Raw genomic sequence first — 19457 nt, forward strand, 5'->3', positions numbered from 1 at the left:
TAACCATCAAAGACAGATTTGGTCTACTGGACCAGAATAACAGCCTCAGCAAATAACTCAAATAGCATCATTAGTCCACGTCAAGGTCTCTCTACAGTATGGACAGTGAATCAGAGCAATGGACAGGCTTGACATAAGTTCTTGTGACCACTTGTGACCAAGAAAGCCCAGCTAGTTCGCAGTTGAAATATTGAAACTGAGCTGATGTTTATCAGTCGCAGGAGTATAATAAAGATGATAAGATGTCTGCTTGGGAAGACTTTTTATGTTCTTTAAAATGCAGCATGAAAGAGGAAATTCAAGGCTTTACTGCTTGATGTGAATCAAGTTTATAGTATTCAAGGTTCATTTTAAAGTGAGATCCTTCATCTTGACCAGACATGAGAAAAAGTGCACAAGTGCGTGTGTTTATGTTTTGAACTCTCTTTCGTAATTTGATCTCTGTACTTGAGCAAAAATAGATTTTTAAAGTTTTTACTGTAGATCATTTTGTGTCACAAATTTAAATCTCACTTCATCCATGTGTGTTTCCCACAGGACTCTAAAGAGAATTAATGAACTGGAATGTGCAGGTTTGCTGAATAATAGTATTCATTGCCTTTTAATGTCATCCAACCACAAGACGTCATTTTCCAGTTTTGACTCCAGTTTGCAATATATATATATATATATATATATATATATATATATATATATATATATATATATAGACTAAGATTTTCCTTCAGACTTGGCCGTTATGTTAAAAGCTGAATCATTGCAAATTTCATTTTGAAACTGAAAGCACTGTTAAGTCCCTGGACTTCGTACAACAGATTGAAATTCCTGAGGGAACAGTTTATTTACAATCAGAGAACAAATGCTTCGGGCCACGACACTTACAGTTACAAACTGGGGGGTTTTGTACTTACATTTTCTCATGGGTTTGCACAGATTTGTGAGTTATGCTAAAAGCCCTGATGATGTTGATATGTATTTCCATCACCTCCTTTTTGAACTTTTCTATTTGGGGGAGTCTTAAAATATTCACAAACCCTTATTAATCACTAGCTTTAAATCCCACACAGGAGCCTCTTTGCCTGATTCTTCCTTTCTTTCTGAAGTTCAAGTTTATTTACATTCTTTCTGCCTTGACCTGGCATCCAAACACCAGCGGGTCACATCGTTTGATGGTTTAGTTGTGTGTGTTCTCGGTATGTTGTTATTTTACACTTAGAAACACCCCAGGATAATCACGGATTTCGAAATGCTGCCGAACTCCGGGATATATGTTATAAGATCACAGGAGTTGCACAATTAAATAAAACCCACATTTGAAATTAGTTCATTTTTACTGTAGATCAAGGGCCATTAAACCCCAGTGCACTGCCCTATGCTTAGTCCCTACACACATTTCAATATATACATATATTCAATGTCTCAATCAAATCTTTTGAATTGGATTGGTTGTTTTAAGATAAGCACACTTCCAGGCAAAATCCAAGCTTAAGTCTCATAATTAGATTTTAAGATAAGAAGTGTGATTTCATAATTGATTTAACATTCATAAAAAATTTTTTGACATGGCCTTACTTATGCTCTTTACATTATGTAGAATGATTTTATGTAAAAAAAAAAAAGTAAATCACAAATAATTATGTTATATACTGTTGGGCAAACAGACCCACTGTCCATTAGGTCCATAGTGATTATAGTGGTTTATATGATGTACTTTCCCAGAGTAAAATGTTATTGTCATCAAATGTGACAGTACATGCCGTCATTTCTACTGCAAAATAAATGTCACCTGTAAAATATATGCGTGCCATTTCCAACCACTTGCATGCCACAGAATTCCTATTAAACCTTTGCATATCATTTATACTCACTGTGTATGTGAAAGTTTAATAGCAAACCACAGTGAAAAAAGCTTTATTTACACAAATCCATTCATTTATGAGAAAGCTGTATTGCTTAATGTTTACCATCTGCACTCTGGAGCAGTTAGCGGTCACAAACGTTGGTTGTTGGCATTGTCCACGTGTGGGAAAAGCAAACCATGATGATGTTTTTGCTTTGAAAAATACAGTTTCTTATTCATTTTGGAAAGACAGAGCGAGGCAAAACAGTCTTAATATTTCCTTAATATTTCATGGTTTCTGCTTATGACCTTCCGATGATCCTATGAGAATTACGCTGAATAAAAACACATACCAATCTGCTGATTCTGGAATGAAATTTTAATGAAAGGCACACATAGTGGTTAATAGTCAAGATCTTGGTAGCTGATTGATTATAAATTCTGTAAATAACATATATGAATGATTTGGTTTTGACATGGGGCGAAGTTGAAACCCTCTGGCTACCTTGCCTAGAGGGATCAGTCCCGGATGGGGGTTTTGATCTGGTCCACTGAGGTCTTCTGAACATGAAGTGGTCCTACTGTGTCTTTAAACCCACCAGAGCAAAGGTGCTCCAACGGGTAGTCAGTGTGTTAGTGAACCGTGGAGAGCAGGGGTTTAATGGCAGTAGGAGTTAAAAAAGCAAAGGAAAGAAAGCTCTCCTTTGTGCAAGTGTGGATGAAGGAGAAATCATCTACAACCTTCAACCTCCACCCTCCCCCACGGCTTTCTTGCTTTCCTACGGTTTGGAGGTAGCATCCCTGTGCTCTGAAACCTCATACAAGCTAAACACGCTTCAATTTAAGTTAAATTTAAAGTCAGGCTGAGCAAAAAAATGATATATGCTCATAATGAAAAGAAAACAATTCATCAACGGTGGTCACAAACCGAACCTGTAAACAGTAATGTATAAGAGAAACGAGTCCCTCGTGATGTTTTGAATGAAATCACACCATGGAGTACCATAAATTGCATTACAGAATAACAAGCAGAAATATATTTTCGCTTTAAGGCACCCAAAACAAAGAAACATGAGACTTTAACTGCTTTCATTTGCAACAGGACACTGCAGTCCCCAATACCATGTGATACTTTGTTTTCTTTTTCCTCCACCTTAAATTAAAAGGTGGGAGTCGGCTGTGTTTCACCGCATGGCTGATATAAAGACCAGCATTCATACGCTCATACACACAGACTGCAAAGGAGTGTCCAACATCCTGAGAAAAATGCTTAATGGTGAGCGTGAAAGGTTTCATTAAAAGTAATCATTGAGATGAAAAAAGTTTGAATAGTATGCATGTTGTTTAGATTTTTTAGTGAGCCAGTTTGGGACATTTAGACACCAGAGTATCACAAACATTAATCATGAGTGCACTAGGTGTTTATTAACATTCTATTCATTAACATTCCCAAATGAAGAGGGGCGTGAGCTCTCTCCAGACGGATTTATCTGGTCTTATCGGTCAGTTGGGCATTTGGCAAAGGAATGCCACATTCAGCCTTGTATACTGGAGGAGTAATAGACCTTCATTTTTGATATGTTCCTGAAACTAGCAGCTGTCCCATGCTCTGTTAAAGGAAAACACCATAGTTTTTCAATATTTTACTATGTTCTTACCATAACTTAGATGAATTTATACATCCCTATCTTTTTTCAATGCGTTATTAGATTAAAACAAGAGATGCAAAGACAAACATTTCGGGTTGTACCATTCGTCAGTGTAGCCATTCTCATTAACTCAGTTGGGCTCTATCATACACCCAGCGCAATGCAGCGCAATGTAGCGCAATGTGCAACGCAATTGTCTTTTGCTAGTTTAAACCCGGCACAATTATAATTTTCACGTTTAGCGCCACGTTGTTTAAATAGCAAATGCATTTGCGCCCAATTTTGAGCCCATGGGCGTTCTGGTCTGAAAACGAGGTGTGTTCAGGCTCATTGTTGGCGTGTTGCTATTTTGAGGCAACTAAACGCCATTGACCAACAAAAACCTGGTCTAAAGTCTAAAGTCAATATGTTTTTTGTTATTTAAAGAACGTGTTAGTAATATGCGCCTATAAACGGGATGACAATGCGGTCATGAATGCGATGACAACGCATTCATGTATGTGCTTATCACATACATGAATGCGCAGCAGCACAAAAACGCTTTTAAATATGAAAGATTAAAGGATTGAAATGTAAAGATTATTATTGAGTCTCTTGGACATAAATGAGGACTAATTATGAGACGTTAAAAAGCGCAAATAGCTGCTTTACCTGTAGCCTGCTAAGTAAAAAATGCTTTGCTTGAAACAAATGCATCTATTTTTACAATTTTTTTAAATGCTACCCTGCGGATTCATTGTATATGATGACTCTGTACCTGTGGATATGGTGAGATGAGAAACATATTAAGTAATGCTATTTAAAAATCCCATGGCGCTGTCTGAGTGCTGAAACGCTTCGGTTCTCCGCACGTTTGTAAATTATTTATCTCTTGTTCGTATTTTTAGAGTACAAACCTTTTCTTGCATATTTGCAAATACTTCCATGACTAAAAGAAAACGCCTTTTAAACGTTTTAATCCTAAAAATTTCAATAAAAATTAAAACAACAATTTTTTTTAACAGTAGTCTTAAACTGGTGGTCTTCTTTCTCCGCTTAGTTGTTCAGTTTAAAAAGTCTGTCATCTAAATAGGGATTAGACATCCCGCCAGCGCAACTGGCTTTTTAAGGGGATGAGAGATAAGACTCTCATTGGTTTATTGCACGTTACGCCCAAAACACACCCATTACTCATTAGGAGAATATGAACAACCCTTTTCGACCGTGCGTTCAGCGCACAAACCATTTTTCCTGTCGTTAAATTAGCAAAAGTGGCATCGGACACGCCCATTTAGACAGTGCGCCGTGTGCTTAAGACAATGCGCTTAGATCGTAAAAATAGGGCCCAGTTATATAAAAAGCCTTGAGGATCATCAGGTGATTACAATTATTAGGTGAAATAATTAGCTCACAGACTCCAGTAACAAAACACAAATACAACAAAACATTTTATACCACATTTAATAACTCAGATCATTTTCAGGTCACAGAAACAATCCCAGACACAATCGTCGATAAGGGGGGTTAGGGTAGATTTATATATTTGAGTAAAGCTTAGAGTACTGGGACAACCTGATGATTGTTTGTTAACCATTTGCATTCCTGTGTTGTTGTTATCTATTTATCGTGTACAACTTTCAGTAAAAAATATTTAAAAGTAGTCACTAGGGATACCCTTTCCAAAAGAGTTGCATAGCTTACCTTAAAGAGTGCATACTAATAGCTTACCTCAGATGTGCATAGATACTAAATATACCAAAATGGTATATTTTCATGAACGCGCCCAACCCCCACCCCCAAATCCTTTTTGTAGTTTATTGGCTGGAATACTTTGTTTTGTTTTGTGCTGCTAGGTTTGGCCACTATGTTGATATTGCCGTTTGTGAAGACTGGGCTGTCTACAGAGATCGCGTTTTTTTACAGTTTGATCAGCGGACAGGCAGCAAGCAGATAGTGAGGAGATGTTTCCGGTATGTAACAAAAAATGTTTTATGGTCTAAAACGCATCAATTCGCTTAGAGCGCCTTTAAGTGCTATATTTAGCACCAGTTTTTTTTTAAGTCTTTGTACCTATTTTCTGAGAGCGGCAAATAAATATTAAAATAAAGAAAAATAAAGAAAATGTATTTTTTTCTAGCTGTTTTATTCTATATGGTTCTTCAGACTATAAAAAAATAACAACGAAGAAATGGTTCTGTAAAAAACCTTAGAATAAATGGAGCTTTAAAAACTGGTTACCCTAAAAATGTTGGGTTGTTTTAACAAATCGTTGGGTCACATATGGACACACCCAACAGTCGGGTTGATTTCAATCCAAATATATATGGGTGACAACAATTCAGCATCACCAACAGTTAACTCCATATCTGACCCAACTATGGGTTGAAACAATCAATTATTTTTTAGAGTTATATGGCATCATTGCAAAAAAAAACTTTACAGAACCGTTATTAGTGTAGTTTGGGATTATTTCCATCACAATTTACTTAACATTACAAAATATAAAAAAAAATGCTGGGTTGTTTTAACATATGGATGTGTAAATATTGGACAGAACACACAGCTGGGTTCAAAATCCCAATGCTGGGTTATTTTATCACATGGTTGGGGGAAAACAACCCAGCACTGGGTAATTTTTAACCCAATTGTGTGTTATGTCCAATATTTACCCAGCCATGGGTTAAAACAACCCACCATTAGAATGTAACACTTGGAAATTAATAACTTTATTTCCATTTAAGTTTACTGATGATTATAATATACGCAGCACTTAAAAGCTAACAGTGGATTAGTAAATAATACAAAACAATCTGTAAACATACTGTACGCTTTAAACAAGTAGATCTTGATTATTTTAAAACATATAAAATAAATAAACACTGGTCATTTACATTAGGACACAGGCATAAGCACATTCCACGTCAAGCAGGAGGTTCCCATTCAGAACAGTGACAGTGACAGTGGAAAAGAGGTCGGAATGTTGACCAGCATTCCTGTTTATCAGCAGATGTCCAGAACAATGTCTGATTGGTCTCTAAACCCAACCTGAAAGCTATATTTACAACTAACCTATCCTGTGAGTACTGTTATCCACTAGCTTTGATTCATGATTTTATTCATCTCTGATTAAATTGAGGTCATGTGTTTTATTTCTGAGTTTCCGTCCATGGCTGCCTAAACAATTAAAAAATCTTGATTTATCACCCTTGCTACTGTGATAATGGACATATAAGTTCATACTGAAGTCAATGAAACATCACAGAAACTAAAAGGAGACTGCAGACAATTATGGTGACTGATTTCGTTTGCCGCTGTTATTCCAGAGGCCCCAATGCACTGCCAAAAGTTCTTTAAAATAGGAAATTAAGAAATATCTTTCGTGCCTTATTTCTCAAGACAGACAATTTTTTTGCAGGCCAGAAATAATGAAACCATGAGACATTCTCATTTAGTGGTACTTACTCCCATTACACACATCACTATAAGGAATGTCGAATTAACACGGCCACAATCATAAAAAAACTATTCATCTACCAAATGGTGCTTGGCATATTAATCTAGATTTGTATTTAGCAGCGTTTCGATTTGTAATTAATACATTTTAAACCGCAATGTGTTTAATATGACTGCTTTCCAAATGTTAAATTGGGCAAAAAGACAGATTTAGTTTGGATTTTCTAATATAAACTAAATTGTTAAAACACATGCATAAAATGTATTTTATCAACTATGCTACATGTGAAGCCTAGCCAACATTGTCATGGTCAATTCTAGTCAGAATATGGGTCTGATACCGCTCCATTGGGCTATGATTATGGGGCGTGTTTCAACTGAACAAGGACAAAAAATGCCTCTGCACTCAATTGGATAGACCTACAACCAATCAGAGCCAGTTATTTAGCTGCAATGAGACTAACATTATGATTCAGTACTAAGTCTGAAATAGCAAATGTACATCGACACCTACCTCATTCATATCACGACATTGTAAGTTATTTACTAAGTCATACAGTCAGACTATCTTTTACCATTTGTAAGTTAGATAAACTTCATCCACGGGCTTCTGAAAAGGAGCTGCAATGACCGCTTGTTATATCCACGTTGTTGTGCACGCCGAGTTGCCCAATTTCAATGTGTCCCATCTTCTTAGCGACCATCGGAGCCAGCTGATAAATTAAACTTTTGCCGAATCCCATACACTGTAAAAAATAATTTGCTGCCTTTTTTGTTAAATCAACTCATAAGTCATGTCAACAGAGATGAGTTGTCACAACGTATAAAATATAGTTGAGAAAAGTCAACTTAATTTTATAAGTTATAACAACTCACCTGTAGTTATAACAACTCATCAATAGTCAAGATAAATAACAGTAAGTTGAAATGACTTGTAAATCCGAGTTGATTCAACAAAAAATTTTAAGGCAGCAAAGTATTTTTACAGTGTAGGAGGGATGGCAAAAACATCTTTCCGATTAACAAATGCCTTGATCGCGTTTCTCTGTTCCTCTTTTAAAATCAATGCCCTGTCGATATCTTCTAGAACATACTCGATGGCAGAATCTTCACATCTCAATTCTCCAGCGGCAGCCGTCTTTGTTGTAAATGTATTCAACACAAGCGCTCTTTGGTGACGTGGTTGATTGTGTTACTGTTGATCATCTGTCCATCATCGTATAAAGCCCGCCCTGACAATTTGATTGGTCCGACCAGCTTTGGTTCGAGCATAGTTGCGCCACAACGGAGTGACAAGAGACCGAACTTCCCGACCTGAAATGTTGTGGGCGGAGCTTAGTTTAGCTGGCACCCAGGCTATGTGAAGCCTATATAATCAATAACAACTGGGTCTTTCTTTCTTCTAAACTAAATTCAAGTACCCTTCCTAATAAAATATTTACTTCTTTTTCTTCTTTTTTCTTCTACTCCACTGTAATAAAAACTCATAGTGCGTTTTATGAATTATTTTAATTTTATGATGCATTTTAAACTAGGCTGCACCTAGTTATGTTTGCTTTTGAATGGAACAAAATTGGGCTTAAAAATGTCTTTAAAGCAAGTGTCTCTAATACTTTCACTTTATAAGCATGTTCAGGCTGCTTTTGTAGTGCCTAACCTATAAGTTCTCTCTGACAAGTGTTCCTTTGGTTAGTCGAGTTAATTCTATAAGGCACGCTTCAAGTTTCTTTGTTCTCCAAGCAACTAACACGCTGCATGTCCTCGATCTTGACTGTCACTTTTGAGATGGTTTATAGGTTTCTTGCAGGTCCCTGTGGGCTGATTTGAATTGATGCCTTGTGTTTGGAATGCTGTAGAGAAGCACTGAATGCTCCTTCCTCTACTTTTAGGGCTAAACTAGGCTTAAAACATTACCCGTCTAAGTTTTTTTCACGGAAGGAGATCAAAGAAATTATTTCGGACAGTGTTGTTTTATGGAAGTTGGGGTGCCGAATCTGACACAGGCACCTGAACTATGGAACCGAATGAATTTTCTTTGGAGGTGTGTCTATTCTTTATAAAGAAGATCTGGAAAAATCATGAAAAGTCAGTTTAGCTTGGTACCATCTGCATATATCGTGCACAATACATGAGGGAGGCAAAAACAAAATGTGACGTATTATGATCTCATGCCACGTTTTATGTATTGCCCTGTAAAGTGTGACAGCCTATTACTTCTCTTTATATAAACATCTGCGAGTTCTAGGACTTGCTTTATGTTTGCTTATTTCCACTGTGTATTTTATTTCTGATTAAAGACCCATTAGTTTGGCCTAAAAGCTTGGTCATTTTTTGTTAATTCTACGTAAACAATCTTGAGGTCAGACACCCTACATTAATATTGTACAAAAGTACAGGCTGTATCTGAAGGAAAATATTTCTGTGGCAAGTAGGTTTAAAGTATTCAGAGTTTGCCAAAAATGAAATAATTAGGTAGGCAAATGTGCATGGGTGGGGTTTAGTTTAAAAGGTTTATGATCCCTGCCATTTTTGTTCAGTCTTTCAAGGTCAACACATGTTGTGCAGTTCCTGCTTTAGTTATAGCTTTATCCTCTTTGTTGTTCCCTCGTGAAATGCAAATATCAGCCTTGAACTTCCTACTTCCACTTGCCACAATTTATGAAGAAGAACGAAAGGAAATATGCGTCACCTTTTTGCACGTACACACTTAAAGGTCGACCTTTGTCCAGTTAATTCATGTCTGTCTAATGCTGTGACAGCACCTTGATGTACGCACGAGCCATTATTTTAACATCTACAAAACAAACTAACCTACGCAACATGATCTCACGGAAAGTCGTGTTATAGTCACGCAAAATTTGATCAATTTATTCGTGTCCGGGGCATGAAATTCAGCTTTTTTGGCCTTGAGCACGAATGTCTTTTTCATGACACTCAAATTTCTATAAATAGTTTCCGGTGTCCGTGACATGACTTTGTTTTTCGTGTCATTTTATGTATTTATTAAATCATTGTCGCTTGGGGTTGGAGTTAGATTTGGGTTTTTTGTTAGGATGTACTTTTATGTTTTGGTTTCTACATGTTTTTCTTCCACTTTTAAAACTATTCTTAGGATTTCTAAAAATGTAATAGAAAGTGATTCTTACCACAAGCGCCAATGGTAAAAAAATAGGAAAAACTATGAGAAAACAATACATGAAATGAAACAAAAAAGAAAGTTGTGCCTTGGAAGCAAAAAAATATTTATAGAAATTTGTGCGAGTGTCACGAAAAAGAAATTTTTGCTCAAGGCATGAAAACAGGAATAAATTAATCAAATTTTGCGTCTTTAGAAAAAAAATTTAGCTATAAAGAGTAAGTTATATGGTTGCCATAAAATTTTGAAAAGTTTTTTTACACATAACAATTTTTTTTATTATTATTTTAAAGGAACAGTCTGTAAGAAATGTATATCAATTATTCATAAAATGGCCCTGATATGTCACTAGACATTAAGAAATCATTTTCATTTCAAATACTTATATCACTCACAACAGTGGTCTGGCCAGGATATTGTCATTTAAAAAGTGGAGTTGCAGCCCTCAACTGATGTTTATGTTGTCATTTTGTGTATTGGCCACCAGTTGTGTGATTGCAGTACCAGTTATAGCCACAAGTTGTGTGATTGCAATACCAGTTTTGGCCACAATCCTACACACTCTTCCTTTAACATATCAGTATAAATTTGAACTAATATTTTTAAATTAAATAAACTCAAATTTTTAAGGCAACCAGGTAACTTACTTTTTTAACCAACAAATCATTTTTTCAGTAGTGACTTTCAAAGCATGTGTAATATTTCAAGCTCAACTTTATCTTTCCCATGACCGTCTTGAGAGACCATTCGGCCTGGTCATTAAAAACATTCGCAAAATATGCTTGTCAAAATTCCTTCACATGTAGCAAAAACACACAACCCTGAAATGCGGACATACGGTACATCCCACAACAAAACAAGATAACACAAGCATTCATCATGACTAAATAATTGACGACTTTACCCTTGGTTCTCTGAGATAGGGCAGGACCTCCACTATAAGAAATGTTTTCAGAACAACACAAACAGATGTAAAGCCTCACAGCTAGTCATTATTTTTCATGCTTGGGGGAGTTGGTGAACATGGTCATAGTGAGAAAAGACAGACGCAATAAGAGGATTCACAACCAGAAGCTTACATTGAATTTATCATGTCCCAGTTTATCAGTGGGTTGCATGCTGGGCTGCATGCTGCTTTAAATCATAGTGATGGGTTGGATAAACTTAACTTGCAACTTAATCGTTGGCTGCGTCTGAAATTGCATACTGTGTCAGTAAGTACTGAATTAGATAAAGTACCTACTTATCAACGTTTAAAACAGTAGATAGACTACTATAAAGTATAAATTTGGATAGTATGAATGAATTCAGATGTACTACATCTTAGTTAAGCTGTTGACACAAACTACCATGGTTTGTCCTTGCAAGACGTACAGGTCAGTCGAGGAGAACATTAAACACTTGAGACTTTAAACCTCAGACACTAGAATTGTCAGTTGTTGAACAGCTTTATGGTTTTCTAGACACCGGATAAATATTTCCCTTGTCACTGAAACATGCCATATCCAAGTTTATTCTTCTGTATTTCAACCCTAAAAGTTATACAAAACATCGCATCCAAGTTTACTCCTAGCCAAAACCGCTGCAGTACTGTACTTTTAAGGTAATGTCTGAGTACCACAATAATGAACTGCCACATGGACGAGAAGCATATTTAGATATAGGTCGTTTGTTCCCTTTAACGTCATCCTTTACACTGATATTTATCAGGCACAGGCGGTGCAGTAAAGAAGGCATAAATGCCTCACACTGATCGAGAGCAGGCCTACGTCTGTCTAACCCGCTCAATTCCAGCAGTAAATTTAACAGCACTGTGCCGGTCTATGTGAGTGGGCAGCAAGTCCTAAATTATATTACTGTAAATGTAATGATACGGATCTACACACTGACCGCAAAAACAAGACATATTTAATCATCACTGGAAAAGAAAAATACCCAGGGAGACTTTACACAATCATTCTCTTTTTGGTTACCAGAAAGTGGGCGCGGATCATTTAATGCCAAGTGCTCGAATACAGTACATCCTTTAACTACACTGCCAGATCCAGTGGCGGCCGGTAACTTATTTTTCGAGGGCGCACGATGCTCATCACAACATATATTTAGCCTGTCAAGTGTGTGGCTCATCATGTCAAAATATGTGTTCAGCGCATCATGGGAACCTATGTGCATTAAAGGGACAATAAGTAGGATTTACCCCCATCTAGTGGTGAAATTGTATTTTGCATTCAAACGAACAGTGCTCTCTAGCACCTCGCCTTTCCAAATGCGTGTTGCAACTACGGTAGCCGTTATGTACTAACTGATCTCCTTGTCCGTTGCAGCTTGTTCACGTGTTCTGAATGAAAACCGTTGTGGAAACGCGTTGGTAGGCTAGTGCTTTTTGTCCCTCTCTGCTATTATAGTTTATCAATACGGCGAAACGACATGGAAGCCTCCTTGGACTTACCCGTTCAATGTAAGTAAAGAGAAGAAATTCTAAGCTTACAAAGAAAAGTCAGATCACTGGCAGAGGTCATTTGACACCAACAAGGACATATTTATGAATAAAGACATTGATTTTGATTAATAAAACACTTAAAATCCTACTTACAGTCCCTTTAAAATACATGCCTGTTCAGTGGTGGCCGGTGACCTATCTTCCGAGAGGCGCAAATTTAAAATAAGTGTTCAGAGTGTCGTGTGTTAGCTCAGTGAAGTAGTTGACGGTACTAAATTATTCACTTAGGTTTCAAACATCACTATGGTAAACACTCAATACAGTGGAGTGCACTATATGTGAGTGGTCTCGGACAGACCATGCACCACAGATCTCCTGTTGGCTAAACAGAAGAAAATTAAGATGGAAAAAACTAAAAGAGTTGGGTGGAGTTGAGCATCAGACGCATGTGAATATGTCAAATAAAGAGCTCTCTTTGTGGCCTCGCTCCTAATCCTGGCAAAGCGTATGCTTAATCCAGCATTCCTTTAAAACTGAGCTCATGTAACAGCATTTAAACAGAGGTCTTTCTAAGCAGTTTAAATCTCAGATCCAAATATCAGGATCATAGCCAATGAAGACACTGCTTGTGTAAGTCTGTTATAAGTACCACCACCAAATACAAAACTTAAAGGGATAGTTCACCCAGAAAACTAAATTCAAATACTATGGGAAAAACAAAGGCCTACTATAGACGGTTTTATTGGACGCACGTGTGGCGATACGCACCTGGTCAAAACTTTACTTACGGTTTCTTTTTTTTATGGTCTGACTAGTTGCTAAACTGAATTCTTAAACAAATACCTTGTCGAAAATAACAAATGTTTTTGTTTCCTGGGTAAACTACTTATTGTTTATTTTGCTTGTTATATAAATTAACTACGTCTAAATTACTTTGTCATCATTTATTCTTAACGGAGTTTACCGGAAGTTACGTGTTGACCACGAAAGCCGTTTGTTTATGTTGTTACTGCTGAAACCATCTGTAGAATGGTCATTGGGTACCATCCACTGTGTGCTTTCCATCATTTATTAAAGAAGCCATAGCTTAAAAATCTGACTTTTTCAATGTTTAAGTGCTATAATTGGGTCCCCAGTGCTTCTACCAACCTATAAAATGTGAAAAAGATCAACCAGTAACTTTGTTTTGGTAAACTATTCTCTGCAAGCACGTGAAAAATTAGGTTGTTGAAATTTGTCTCTCCTTGTGATGTCATAAAGGGAACTTATTATAATAATACCACCCCTTAATCTGCAATATGAAACCATTGCACTGCCATTTAGTGCAGAGAGAAAGAGAGAAAAAATAATTGACAGCACAATTGAGTTTCACTTGTAACAAACCACCATCATTGTGATCAGTGTTTGCACTTCATCAGCTCATTTGCATTTTAAAGTATACACCCAAACAGACACAATTTTTTCTCACACCTACATGTACAAATTTTAACATGTTATAATAAATGATCTATATGGAATTTTGAGCTAAAACTTTACATACATTCTCTGGAGACACCAAAGATTTATTTGACATCTTAAAAATGTTTGTGAGCCCTTTAAAATATCTTTGTTTGTTTTCAACAAAATAAAGAAACTTTATTTTTGTTTATAACAATATGAGATTGAGTAAATGTTCACAGAATTTTACTTTGGGGTGAACTATACTTTTAAGTCAAATAAAAAAAATAAAAATAGATGGTTTGTAGTTATATGTTTCATATATGATATATATTATGTTTGGAGCTCAATAGGTAGAGCAAACAGTGCAAAAGATTGTGTGTTCAAATGTTAGGGAACCCATAATGCAGAGCTTGAATGCACCTCCTATGAGGCATTTCCTAAATGTGTTAATGTAAATTCACATCAGATATTTCTTGTCATCATTATTATGGTCAATTTTTCATATATTTTTATGTCTCTCATAAAATAAAAAATGTTTGCAATTTGTCAATATAAGAAATATGATGCTATTGAATAATAGCCTTATTTACTGAAGAAAATTTCCTTAAACGCCACAAGGAAAATCCTTCGTTAATGAAGCTGAAACCATAATATTATAGTTTTCTGGATTTGTAGGCAACCTATAAATAATCAGGATATTCTTAATTGTGGGAGAGAGGATAAAGAAATACAAGCCAGAAAAACACTAGAGTCATTGTTCAGACCTTTGATCATCCCCTGTTGAGACCTTTTCAGTGTGACACTGAAGACCTATGACCACTGTTTCCCTCCATCAACCATCAGATAAATGGACTTATCTTCTATTTTTCCCTTTTCAGGCCTCCCGTAATCCTTAATCATACATTCCATACCGGCACATCGGTTTGTTTCAGCGCCTTCATGAAGTTCATTATCTGTGAGTTATATCTTTTATGTTTTCAGTAGCTGCAGAGTCTCAGAATAATAAGGGAGGATAATATTAAACCAATAAATTTTAAAAGAGCACCCTTATTGTTTTCTTTCACATGTGTGGAAATTAATATTTCGTGTGTAGTTCCTTTCACTCCCAAAGTGATATTTTTTCCATTTATGAGATCCTCGCTGAATGCATGACATCAAAGTAAGTTTTATGGTCAAAACAATGCGCACGCTAACTATGATTGAATACAGATGGGCTTTGTTAGCAATGTGTCTGCTTGTAACTAACTTTTAGTCATTGTGAGATGAGTGGGACTCCATTGCCATCTCATTGGTCCAGTTGAGAGGGGGGCTACACATAACATTTTTTGTAAAGTTACCCAATTTACCTTCCTGGTTGACAAATTTAAAGGGACACCAAAGATTAATTTTACATCTTAAAAAAGTCTTGTGAAATGTCCCCTTTAAAGACAATAGTCAGGATTGCAATGCAAGTTCTCCTTTAAAGTCACAATGAAATTAAAATGAAAAACTGTAACTTATTATGGATTATTGTGGCATTTTTTTACAAAAATGTGTTGTCATAATCTTTAATCAAAAATGCAAATTTCCTCCCCTACTCAAAACAATCTCTATGGTAGGTGGTTCCGGGAAAATATCGCTCCGATTAGCAAGTAGCATCAGTAACCAACTTGATCCCAAATGATCCAATCAGTTCTCAATAGACGAATTCAAATCCAGCCCTGTCTTATTTCATTTCAGAAGACGTTTCACTTGGATGAACGTCACCAGGGGGAAAACAAGACAATCGTTACTTCCGTTTAATGCCGTCTTTAAGAGTGTTGACAGACTTCTGCATGAAACATCTGTGAGTCTATTGAGATACCAGTAGCATAGTTCCTGTGCTTGAGTTTCCTGTCCCTCCCTGTAATCTTCCTAACGATTTGCTCTTGAATCTAACCATTGAATCGCATCCCCAAAAGCCTATACATAATGCTAAAGTAGTAATGGCTGGACCAATTACTTCACTTCCTGTCTTATCTCCACTCTAACATCCATTGTAGTACCATTGCTGATGTCCTGGAAGTCCGTATTTTCCCTAAAGACAACAATGTTGAGAGCTGGGTGGGTTGGGTGAGTAGACCCATCCAAACTAACTGTATAAAATTAGTACTATAAAAATAGTAGTTGTGAATGAATAAAACAACCCTATAAATAGAAAAATGTATGTTTTAAATGTTTGAAATTACTTTTTTAGACAAAAATATGGTTGTGCTGACATGCACTGAAAAAATTACTCATTCAATTTACTAAAATGTTTTAAGTTAACTGCTCGCAATAAATTTATTTAAGCTACATTTAAACAAAAAATTTGAAAAACAAAACAAAAAACTTTTGTTTAAATGTAGCTTAAATAAACCACTGTGCTTAAAAAAATTTATAAATTGAATGAATAATTTTTTTCAGTGTGTAAATTGCTTTCTTTTGAAAACTAAACAAGTTTTTGCTAGATTTACATGCTCCTAGGGGTAAAGTAATGAGCTAGCAGTGTAAAAGGTCATGGGTCCGATCCCAGGGAGCACATAGGGATTAAAATGTATCGCTTTGGATAAAGCATCTGCCAAATGTAAATGTATAAAGATTTTGCAAGTTTTAGGCAAAGGGTAACTACTTAAAAAAAACTTGTTTTGGTTTATTTTAGATGCTTTTAGTCACAAAATAATGTATATTCTTGCAAAGGTTTGATGAATTTACTGTTCTTAAATGTGAATACAATATAGAATGAGTATTAAAAAATTGAGTAAGTGTTTCAAATTAGTTGAACCATATTTCGTACCATCTTTCTTTCTGTTTTTTTTTTATTTTGTTTGTTTGTTTAAGGAACCTTGATGGCATCCTTTACTTCTTAAAGGAATAGTTCCCTCAAAAATGAAAATTGAACCCCATGATTAACTCACCCTGAAGCCATCCTAAATGTATATTATTAGCTTTTTTCAGTTGATTTAGAAAATGTCCTGGGCCGGGTTTCCCGATAACGATTGAACTTAGCACTTAAGAGCGCTTTCTACAAGCTACTTAACGAAAATTCGTTGTTCATTTACGTGCGTTTCCCAAAGATGCACGTGAAACGATCGCTCGCAGCTGGGTTTTAAGTGCTACTTACGAGTCGCTATCCATTTGTCAAGTGCTGAAATGTCACCAATAGAATGACTTGAATTTGTAGCTGAAGCTTGTTTAGGCGAATGATCTTCAGCCGATGTGCAGTAATATTTTTAATAATATATTTTCATTATTGTTCAATGACTTTTTAAATGTTTTAATAATTTATTTAATATTCTTTTCCGTATTTAGTTAGGACTCATCCCACTGCAAAATGCCTTCTGTGTTTCTATTATAGTTTAGATTATTATTATTATTTGTTGTTTATTATCTATGTTTATTTATTATTATGGATTATTGCATTTTACCGTAAATATTTATTTGGTTTCTTTAATTAGATACCATTTCCCTTCAAAACAATGTTTAGATGAATTATAGCAGCAATCGGTATGAACCATTTATCAATTTGCTAAACCAACTTTTACCAAATACAAAAAACTTTTACCAACTTGTACAAAATACATTTTCCTTCTTTATAAATGTATGTTTAGCCATTTAAATTTGATTTCTCATTTGAATTTTAAATATATTATATTATATATTTAATATAAAATAAACAAAGACAAACCCAATAAATAAATATAGCCTACATTGAAAACATTACATTATCAGGGGCGGGTCTAGACAATTTTTCATGGGGGGGCCGGACTGGGGCATAGACTTAGAGAGGGGTGGCACATTTAAATACATATAAACAGTGAATTAGTGTAACTTGCCCTACATTGAAGGTAATAATACTGTATACTGTATCCTGATACATTCAGTACATTTAAACCTCCTGATGTGTATTTCTTTTAACCTCCCTCTGGTCTCTGCATGTAATACACATACCTTGGTTTTCAGAAAAGTCAGTGGACTGCTGCTGGGTCTTCCTCTCATCCCTCTCCTCATGCCTTTCTGCTTCTATCTCTCTTTTTTTTTCTTCAAAATGAAGAAATTCTGAATTTTTTGAGACCTTTTCATTGGTCCTATTGCCTGTATCTGACTGTCTGTCTGTCCCTAAAGAAATAATAATGCATTTTTCTCAGTTACTTTGTCAAGTCATAAACTAATTTATTTCCTAAAGTAGAATGTTGTCCGCATATCATCTTAATAAAGATATTACATTTGGTTGTATTACATGGCATATTGCACAGAGCCCCAGTGAGTTAATGTATAGAAAAAAATAATGTTTCCTATGTTGTTTTCTTTAAATATGCTACTGAGGCTGTGGTCTGTTGCATGAAGCTATTTGAACAACAAACTCTTAATTTTCAGAATTCAGAGTAAGTTTGGAGTCGACAAATCCAGATAAATCCAAACTGGTTTAGATCAGGATCAGATGTTGGACAATGCTTGGTTTAAACTTTGTGTTTTATCCAGAGTTTGCAAAGCCTGTGCACCTGAAAGCAGTGGCGGCGTTCACGAAAACCTAGGGTATGGCAAAAATTCTTCGTACAAAAGACCATTGAAATAACGAATCTATAAAACCACATTATATCCATATGTGTACATACTCCACCAACCTGTATAAAATCATACTATGATTGCACGGATGTACACTTACTGACAACAATACGGAAGCAATACAAATGAAAAACAAAATAGAAATCATGGTTGTTTAAAATGCTTTTCAAATGTTGTCATTCTTAACTAAGTGCAACTCCAGCAACAGATAAACTAAAACAAGATAATATCAAAAACTGTAACATCCCTTCACAAATTTGTCATGACAGCCGCCAATAAACACTTATAAAAACACAATAAAGACTTTTAATGATGTGATGTAGCACACGTAGTTAACCCAGCCAGCTAACCAACTAAGACTAAAACATCAAATAAAACTTAGTAAAACAGGGCTAAATGCAAAAACAAGTCTTACCTTTTGTTGTCGTGCAGTTTTTATTCCACAAGTCGCCATAATCAAAAACGCGCGCAAATAATTCATACAATTCACTTCTACTGCGCTACAATGTCCCAGTGTAAGAGAACATGTTTATTTATCCACAGAGAACAAATCATTTTACTTCTGAAATTATGTATGCAATATGCATTGCGCGAGTGTGGGGGAGAACCGTGAGTCTGTTTGAATGTTAAAACAAAAACATTATAACAACAACGGCGGTCATCATGAAACCTCCTGCACAATTCAAGCTGCGCTGCAAGAACGACAGGTTGATGACATCAAAGTACCGCGAGGGTGAGGCGAGAAATCATCGGAAGAGTTTGCTTTCAGACCGCTCTCGCGGCACGTTAATGTCATCCACATGTCGGTTCCTGTATTATAGCATGAAGTCGAGCACACCCGTAAATTATCCATATTAGTGATGTACCAATGTTCAGATATGTTCTACTGAAAATATTTAACATTATTTTTAATGAGCTTCATTATAGCATGTTGATTTCTGGTGTTTTGTCTGAATG

This window comes from Paramisgurnus dabryanus, chromosome 12 (genome assembly GCF_030506205.2).
Source record: "Paramisgurnus dabryanus chromosome 12, PD_genome_1.1, whole genome shotgun sequence".
Taxonomy (NCBI): Eukaryota; Metazoa; Chordata; class Actinopteri; order Cypriniformes; family Cobitidae; genus Paramisgurnus; species Paramisgurnus dabryanus.